The sequence below is a fragment of the Palaemon carinicauda genome, unplaced genomic scaffold (genome assembly GCF_036898095.1).
Source record: "Palaemon carinicauda isolate YSFRI2023 unplaced genomic scaffold, ASM3689809v2 scaffold724, whole genome shotgun sequence".
In the NCBI taxonomy this organism is placed as follows: Eukaryota; Metazoa; Arthropoda; class Malacostraca; order Decapoda; family Palaemonidae; genus Palaemon; species Palaemon carinicauda.
Window position 1 is genome coordinate 7,501 of NW_027172010.1, and position 10,568 is coordinate 18,068.

The following is a 10,568-nucleotide window of genomic DNA, read 5'->3' on the forward strand; positions in this document are numbered from 1 at the left end:
TTCAACATACATCCAGAAGTAAGAGTTCTTAATTGGAACTCAGCCGGAGTAAGAACAAAAATGTCCTCCCTGATTGCAGTATGCAAAACTGAGGATATAGATGTAATCCTGCTACAAGAAACACTTCTAATAGCAGGAAAGAAACTCAGAATAGCAGGATACAACGCCTACACTACACCGCAGATAGGCACAGACAAAGGCTTAGCTACACTAGTCAAAACAAGCATACCAACAACCAGGTTACACAACCCAATTCTTCGTGGTACCATTGTAGAGACGCTAGCTGTAACAATAACATTACTGAATAAAAAAAAGGACATATATAACATATACAGGAAAATAATCAGGGAGGACACAGGAGAGCTACAGCTAACACAACTCTTTGCTCACGCAGAGAGAACACCAACAATTATATGTGGGGATTTTAATGCACACCACCCTATTTTATCATTCCCATCAATGACAAACCCCTCAGGGGAACACATAGCCTTCGCCCTGGAGGAATTTGGAGTCTCCCTCCTAACACAGGGCATCCTACACACTTAAGAGGAGGCAGACTGGATCTGACCTTTGTTACAACTTCGGTAGCGTGAAAAAAAATCTTTCTCGTATCTCATCTTCAGTCTTTACAGATAGTATATAACAATGCTGGGAGTGAAAACTTTGACTTTCTTAAATTTTTAATAACCATCATAGAGAGCGCACTAACCTGTGTGCATGTACACATGCGTGTGTTTGTACTAAAAATCCCAAGATAAACACTTCGCTTTCTCCTATTCAAAAATGCACTGGACTCGATACTTCCAATACATCCAAAAATTAATTTTAAATAACGAATTTTTTCTATTATTTTCCATTCGGATTCACGGGTAATCCCATGAAAATTTATCGATAATAATTACGATGGAAACGAGAGACTGTTTCATTGTGACAGTTCGAAATAAGTCTCAAAGACCTCATAATTCCTCGTTTTCTTCGTAATTATCTTTCATGCATTTCCATCCGAGTGCCCTTGAACCCAAGTGGAAAATTAATGAAGAACTCACTTTATAATGATCTTCCAGGCTACATTGGAAGTGATGGGTCTAGTGCATTAGGGAATACGAGAAGGTATGAGATCATTATGGCATATATGACGATTGATTGATTGACAGAGTTTTCTGGTATCCTGACATATAAGGTCATTGACGCCAACACACATATGACGAAGTGGTTGTAACAGTAAGCAGATAGAAAATTCGAGTAAAATGAACACTAATGTGTGTGTTATATCCTTAGGTTACTGATAAGCCACAACAAGTGCAGATTAACTTGTACATAATATTTATTGAAGTTATTACAATGGCACGTGCCTATGGAGTGCGCAGAATCGGTTGCGTTCTTCTATTACATTAAGGCGGGTGCGTTCACATATATAACATCTCCCCTTCTTATAAAAAAGATAGTAGTTTACATACAGATGTACATTACATAAACTTACATACTACTGCATGGAGAAATAGATATTTGAACAGTTATTATGGAAATTTAAAATTTACCAAAAATATCTCCCTTTCTTTATAACAATCATTTAGAGCATTGGCAATACATCAGCAAATTTAGAGCATTGGTAATAAATCAGCAAATTTTAATATCAGAAAAAAAAAAATATGACATATTTAACAAAATTCTGAAAAATATTTGATTAGGCAATTTTAGCACAATTAAACACTTTACTGTAAAAACCATCCAGGATTTTTTAAAAAAATTAAACATCAAAAGCTAGCTGTGACCTACATTCAATATCAGTCACTAACAATTTTCTCTGACTTACATCTGATAATCCTGATACCTGGAAGGCATCCTTGAGACACGACCAGAGCGTGTCGTAACATGCGGAGAACTTAGTGGAAGACCCTGGGGACCTGGAGGAATGGAAGGAATGGGGCTTGGAGCAGGTCTAAGGGCCTGTCTAACCTGGACATTAGGATTTGGATTAGGAGCAGGTTGAGGTGTATCTTGAGGGATTGGGGAAGCAGCACTATTTGAACCAGGCTCAAAGTCTCTCGGAGCTCTATGGAAAATGTTCTTCTCCTGCGTCCTTAAAATGTCACGTCTATTTCTTCTCCATATGTTTCCATTTTCAGTTTCCACATTGTGCGATCTTGGCTGAGAGGGCTGGTTTGGAGCTAGTTGTGCTGGTCTCCAATGTTTACCATCTCTGACACGAACCGTATCACCAGGTTTCAGTGATGGAAGTGCCTTTGCGTTCCTGTTATAGTTTTTCCGGTACTTCTGTTGTCTTTGTTGTATGTTACCTGTAACTTGTGTACTTGGTACTACTTTAGGCTTTAGCAGTACTGGTGCAGTTGGCAGTTTTGTCGCTGTTCTCCTGGACATCAGCTTCTGGGCTGGGGAAGTGTCTGGATTGGGTGTATTTTCAAACATCAGCAGACTGTAGTAGAACTTACTTTGATCTCCATTGACTTTCTCCATCATGTGGCGAACAGTCTGATTGGACTTTTCTACTTTCCCATTGGACTGATGGTAGAGAGGACTACTTGTTTCGTGGATAATACTCCAGTCTCGGACGAAATCAGTGAACTTGTGACTCCGGAACTGAGGTCCGTTGTCTGTTAAAAGCTTCTCTGGGATACCATGCACAGCGAAGATCTTTGATAATTTGTCAATAACTGTCTGGCTGTGGGTATTTCCCTGTAATTCTTCCACTGCTATGAAATCACTGTAGTAGTCTGTCACTACGAGGAAGTCTCGATCGCAGCATTGGAGTAAATCAGCTGCTATCGTCTGCCATGGCCTTGTAGGTATAGCATGTGTAATGATTGGCTCTTTCTGCTGTAGTCGGCAATTTTCTTGACAGTCGGCACACTTACTGATCATGTCTTCGATTTGACTGTTCATTCCTGGCCAGTAGACTATATCGCGTGCTATCTGCTTACACTTGACGATGCCAAGATGCGACTCGTGAATAATCTTCAAGATCAAATTCTGCATGGTTTTAGGAATTACCACTCTGTCTCCCTTGAACACGATCTCATCCATCACAGCTAACTCATCACGTGAGTCCCAATATGGACATACTTCTGGAGGCACATTTTTCCTGTTTTCTGGCCATCCTTGCTTTATCACCTTTATGAGCTCTTGTAATGTTTTGTCATTCTTTGTCGTCTCCCACAACTCCTCCTGCTTCGGTTCGGTGAACGCTGTCAGGCCTCTAACTTCTATAGCAAATACATCTTGATAATTGACGCTGTTTAGGAGTCTTGTATCCGTTGCTGGCAAGAAGGCACGACTGAGGGCATCCGCTACTGGGACGTCTTTCCCCGACTTTCCGACGATGTCGAAGTCATAGTGTTGAAGAGCCATCCTCATTTTCTGTAGCCGTAGAGGTACTTGGTGTAGCGGTTTGTCCATAATTCTGACTAATGGAAGGTGATCAGTTTCTACTGTGACATCAGATCTTCCATAGACATAAGTGTGGAATTTCTTGAAGCCAAAGACGATGGCTAGCATCTCTTTTTCTATCTGGCTGTAGTTCTTCTCGGTCTCGGTGAGGGCCTTGGAAGCGTAGGCAACTGGCTTTCCTCCTTGTAAAATAACTGAACAGAGTCCAGCTTGTGACGCATCGCTGCTTAGAGTTATGGGCTCTGTTGAACTGTAGTATCGCAAAACTGGAGCACTCGTCATCATCTCCTTGAGAGTTTTGAAGGCGGCTCTATGCGCATCGTTGAAGTAGAATTTGAAGCCTTCATCATTGCTTTCTTTGATGAGGTTCCTAAGCGGCTCCGTCACAGTCGACAGGTTTGGCAGGAACTTACATGTGTACGTCACCATGCCTAGTAGAGTCTGGACGTTGGCGATAGACGTCGGCTCTGGCATATCAGTCACTGCTTTAACCTTCGAGACATCAATTTTCACACCGTCCTTCGTAAGCCTGTGTCCGATGTATGTGACTTCTTCGGCACACAGCTTGGTTTTCTGTCGGTTTAGTCTCAGATTTTTCTCTCTGCATCTCTTTAACACTTGTTCCAATCGCTGGTCATGGGTTTCTTTGGTCGCTGCATGCACCAGGATATCGTCCATTACTATCTCAACTCCGTCAATATCTGAAAACATGTCGTTCATGGCACGCTGGTAGATCTCGGGCGCTGACGAGATTCCCATGGGCAGGCGTTTATACATGTACCTCCCAAATGGTGTGTTGAATGCGGTTAACCTCTGGCTGGCAAGATCTAGGCCTATCTGGAAGTAACCTTGGTTAGCGTCGAGCACTGTGAAGAACTTTGACCCGTCCGTCCTTGTCATGACGTCTTCTATCGTTGTGATCGGGTGGTACTCACGCTTTAGCGCTCTGTTGAGGTGCTGTGGATCAATAGTTACTCTGACTTCCACTTTTTCATTTACTTTGTCACTGTCTTTTTCCTTCTTAGGAACTACATGGAGCGCTGAACACCACGGCGTTGGCTCACCGACAGGAATTTTGACAATGATTCCCAACTTCTCGAGCTCGTCGAGTTTAGACTTTGTAGGTTCTCTTAGTGCTGCGGGTATGGGGCGGGCATTGAGGGCTACAGGCTGGGCATCAGGGGCAATCTGGAGACTGTAATCACCTGGGATTTTACCTGTACCATTAAAGACATCGGAATACTGCAGCAAAAGATTAGTAGTATTAACATTAAAAATGCGTTTCACCAGGTTCATACGTACAGTGTCTGCTACAGATAACAAATTAGGAACATCTTCATTGTACACCTGACACTCAATATTATACAAAACATCTTTGTACTTAACTGGTAGTGAAACAATTCCCTCTGGACATTCTGGTTTACCAAACAAACCTTTTACAGGAAGACCACCACGCTTCAGCGGAGGTTTCACACTTAAACTATTATAAGCCCTACGACCCAAAATAGAAGTAGCTGCTGCTGTATCAATACGGAACCTTATAGTTTGACAACCTTGCACCTGCAAATCGACTAAAAATTCAGGGTGTGACATGTATACTGAATTACTAGCGTAAACAGCTGAACCAACATTCAATGTATTAAATGTGTCACTAAACTGCTCATAGTTTATTTGCGTATCTTGTGGCTGCTCATCTACATACCTAACACTGTTTGATCTACAACATCTTGCAAAGTGATTTTTTCTGCCACACGCATTACAAGTCTGACCAAAGGCAGGGCATTGGCACGGTGGATGACCACGACCACAATTACCACAGTTACTGTCACTAAAATTACCTCGACCTCTGCCTTGTAAATTACCTCTACCTCGACCTTGAAGTTGACCTTGGTAGGCTTGACCTCGACTTTGACCTTGGTGGGCTTGACCTCGACCTTGAGACGGCGCATGGCTCTGACTGCGTCCCTGGCGGCCTCGTCGACCACGGCTCCTACTGCCTCCTCGTCCAAACGCTGCTGCGTTGACCTGAGCCTCGCCGGTTATGCGCCTTGTCTCCTGCAACTGGTCATACTGGTTACATTTTTTGATAATGTCATTTAGTGATAAGTCATCTTCCCACAGTTTTTCTTTCAACTTTTTGTCCCTGACCCCATTACTTATTTGAATGCACACTTGAGATTCAACTGTAGCACCGAATTCACACTGCGAGGCGAGCTCGCGAACGGCTGCTATGTAGTCATTTAAGGATTCTGTGGGACCCTGGACCCTTTGGTGAAATCTGGTTACATATGCCTTTAATAACTTTTTTGGCTGGAAATACTCATCAAATTTTTGAATGACTATGTCATATTTCTGGTCATCTCCTGCTTCAGTAAAAGTAAAATATTTTGCTACCTTAATCCACTCAGGACCCATGGCATACTTCAGCATACCAATCTTGACTGGGTCGGTCGCAGCCGTCTTTTCCGCTGCGATGAGGTACAGGTCAAACTGTTCCTTCCAGTCCTGCCAGGCTTGGACATGGTTGCTGCCCTGTGGTGGATTGAAGCTCTTTGGAGGCTGGAACCCGGTCGCCATGGTTACTATAAAAATACTAGAACAAAATGTTAATTAACCAGAAATTCACACTAGAAAAATTGTCAAAACACCAGCACTGTCAGTAGACTGTTATAGGCTCCAGGTCACTTGGGGTAGGGTGTGTGACTATCACTGTAGTAGACACTGGCACTGTAGTGGACACTGGCTATGTCATTATAGTCTAGTAGAGCTGTCTGGAAGATCCTCAGAAATCAGCCTAATATACGCAGAACCACTGGTGTATTACAACTTTGCTGGGGAGCACCAGCCGGTTATATGCCAGAAAAAACTTACACAATCATCAGCAAAATTTTCAAAAAACATAGGCAAAGTTTCTCTTAAAACATCGGCAGATTTACTTGAGAAAAGAAAAAAAATTGTCAACTTTCTTTGATCCTACACGGCCTTATAATAACAGTTACACTGACAGGACCTGGGGCACTCCTGTAACTTTAACCAGGTCGAAAACGGCCGGCAAAAATCGTTTTTTTTTTTTTTTTTTTTTACTTGAAAATTTCAAATTTCTTCAGCATTACACGGCTATTTTAAACAATATTGTAGGCTGGGCTAAAGTAACTGTCACTGTCTTTGCTTACCCACTACAAAAACCTTGGCGAATTTCTCAGTTCGTTATTGTTTACATGGATGGCCATCTTGTTCCGGCGACGTCATCGGTCCGTATTTCGTCTCTGCCGGGATCGCTCAAATTTGGAAGCTTTATATCTCGGTTTCTCTGCTTTGTCCTTCACTTTTCTGTAGTTTCCTTGAATCTCGGGTCCTTATTTTATCACCTGACACCATGTTATATCCTTAGGTTACTGATAAGCCACAACAAGTGCAGATTAACTTGTACATAATATTTATTGAAGTTATTACAATGGCGCGTGGCTATGGAGTGCGCAGAATCGGTTGCGTTCTTCTATTACATTAAGGCGGGTGCGTTCACATATATAACAGTGTGTACTTACACTCTGATCTTGCGGCGGATGGCAAATATTCACCTACCTAGATAAGATCAATATTTTAGTAAATAAGTTGGCTTCTCATTATAGTTATCTTGGAATAAGAAAATATTTATCAATGTTAAAGAAAATACAAATTCATGACCATTTTAAAGAATGTACTAATTTACGGCAATGTTAAAAGCATTATCTTTACCAATGTCAAAAATTAACCAATTTAAGGCAAGGTTAAAAAATGACTAATTCCTTACAATGTTAAAATAATTTACTAATCTGAAACAAAGTTGAAATATTTATCTATCTTTTCATTATGATCCCAAAGCTACGGGTACTTCGATCAGCTAAAGGAGCAGTCCATTGGGGAAAGAACCATCTGGCGTAACAACAACAATTTCACCACTAATCAGAAGGAAACATTTTAGTAGTCAGACCTCCGCCGAGGCAGCTTATTTCTTGACCATTTGCTCAACCTTGATCTTTGACCTCAATATGTAATTAATTGGCGGGGATTTTCATGCACTCAAATATGAACCAAGTTTAAAGTGTCTGTGACAACGATGTCCAAATTTATAGCTGATTACGTGAATTGGACATTTTTCTTGACAGTGACCTTGACCTTCCAAATTTTAATAATTTCCAGCTTTTTTTACTTAACAGTTAATCCCTGAAAGTTTCAATGCTCAATGATTAAAATTGTGGCCAGGAAGCTGTTCACAAAGAAGCACACAAACAGGGAAGAAAACATAACCTCCTTTTAACTTTGTTGGAGGAGGTAATAATTTCAATCAATACTAGTTCAAGGGTGCGTTTCTGGTTTCATTATCTATAGATGTTTAAGGAAATATACTTGAATACAATTGTGATGGGCATTATATTAAATAAATAAAACAACTCAACTATAAACTGATGATGGTTTAAGTACATAAAATACTGCACCGCACATTTCTTATACACGCTCATATACTGTAATGCTCTCTCTCTCTCTCTCTCTCTCTCTCTCTCTCTCTCTCTGACAACAAAAAACCTGTTTAAGCTTGTCATTGCACATTAATTATGCGACGAGGCTACTAACATAGAGGCAAATGAAAGTAAAGTTAATTCAACAGATAACGAGGTTATGTACAAGCAGTTGAGAGCAACGATGTCACAAAAATTCAAACAATCTAAAACATACGATGGGAAGCTTAAAGAGGCGCGTGAGAGCGACAGATGAAAAAAGAATGGTATTGCAGTGTATGAACTTGTATGAAACACGTGCAGTACAGTACATAGTTTTCGAAAGCCTTATTTCTTTTTATTTCTTTTTTATTCTACACACATTGTAACCTGAATTTCATTGGCCAGTATCTTAGAATTTTCAAGTTTCTTAAACGCAACTTTTGATTTATACTTTGCAATGCCAATTTCGTTTGGTACTCTTAGTGTTGTCAGGTGTATGAGGTCAGAGGATTATATGATAAATATAGTAATTATGAATATCTTTAAATTAGGTATTACACAAAATAAATGCAAAAAATCGCAGGATTTTCCAGAAACTGTGATAAATTCAAACATACATTAACTTTCATATGGGAAACACCTCGATCTAGAGTAGCTTGCTATGAAATGTACGAAAACCACCGAAATTATAAGATTTTCTATTCTATTAATCGAGTCATTTTGAACTAATATCTATAACATTAAAGTATAATGTTTAATTTCAAATTCTCGTCATAGATTAAACACTAAAAAATCGTTTTTTCTTTTATTTCATCAAATGATATTGATAATATGAAGAATCATTATTTACAAAATCTCTGTCAGCCCTCTGGTCTTCTAAATGTTAGGACATTTCAAATACCTTCGGTCCGATTTTTCTGTAATAGATGGTCAAAAAAATACCGCAGAACACAACAGGATAAACATCTTTATCATGGAATTCGAATTACTGAAGTTCTAGCGCTTAGAGGAGAAAATAAAAGAAGAAAAACTGAATATCAATGTATATTTTTAAATTGGCTTTTCTTTCCAAAGCTGGAGCATTTGTATGAAAAATTTTTATAGAGAATTTATATTTTGTATATCAAAGTAGTTCTTTAAACCCCCTCTGCCATACTAAACAAATTCTGAAGGGAACATGGGAGTCTAAAGAACTGTGCAATACCTAGATGGCTCTGCTGGCTCCTTTGCTTATTTCAGTTCGTCCTCATCATCCTTGATATTTGTGGAAAGAAGACGGCCTTTACATTTCGACTTCCTTCAACAAGGGAAGGCAGTTGAAGCTCAGGTTGCGACTTAGAACCATTAAATTAATTTTGAGTAACTTTACATTCAACTATATAACATTTTTCTCGTCCACTCACCTGTCTGCCTCTTCCGACGTCGTTTGTGCAGCTTACATCATCGTTAACTGCCAAGTAAGTTCTCTAGGTTAGGGGGTTTGTAATTATTTCATAATTATTACCTGTAAATTTTCTGTGGATTCTTATTGTACAATATATTTTTGCTATCATTGGATTTGTGATCTTGGAAGACAGAGTATAGGTATGGGTGTAATTGCTATTTTATTTTTAGGGCAATGTATAAATTTCTCCCCAGGAGTTGATTGATTTAATTTCGGTTAATTTCAGTATTAAGATTGCCATGAATTACAAAATTTTTTTAAATGACGATAGTCTATATTTCAAGTTTAGTGGATTTAATAGTGATAGTCTGTTGTCTTTTTTCAATCCAAAGGTTTTCAAAGAATTTTAAACAATTTTTATATTAATTGTGAAACAAATAATAAAGATAACGAGCAAAGATCTGGCAGTAATACTTGTTTACTCAAACAGTTTCCAATCGAAAATCAGAAAGTAATTTTTTTCTACTGGAAGAGTTATGAACGTTAGAGATGCTGTTTGAGCAAAGATTTGGCAGTAATATATACTTTATACATTGTCTGATCGAGGATTTGATAGTAATTTTAGTCATCTGGAAGCATTTTGAACGTTATAACTGCTTTCTTATCAAAGATTTGGCAGCAATTTCAGTCGTATGGAAGAGTTTTAAACGTTGTAGATGCTTTCAGAGCAAATATCTGGTGGTAGTTATAGTGTTCTATAACCGTCTTGAACATTAATTATTCTCTCTGATCAGGCAGTGATATTAGTCTCTCGGAAAAGTTTTAAACTTTATGGATGCAGTTTGAGTTAAGATATGGCAGGAATTTTAGTCATCTGGAAGAGTTTTCAACTTTCTGAATGTTGTCTGAGTAAAGATATAGCAGTAATTTTAGCATTCTGGAAGAATTTTAAAAGTTATAGATGCTATCTGAGCAATGATATAGTAGTAATTTTAGTCTTTTTGAAGCTTTTAAAATATTATAAATGCCGTCTGTGCAAAGATCTGTCGGTGATTGTTCTTCAGAAATAGTTTTAAAGATTATGAAGGATTATCTAGCAGTAATTTCAGTCTTGTGTAAGCGTTTTAAACGTTATAGAAGCAGTCGAGGCAAACCCTTGGCAGTAATTTTAGTTTTCTCGCAGTAATTTTTGTTCTCGAAGCCTTATAATCATCAATAATTCTACATGAGCAATGATCTAGCAGTAATTTGTCTTCTGGAAGCGTTGTAAAAGTTATAGAAGCAGTCGAGGCAAACCTTTG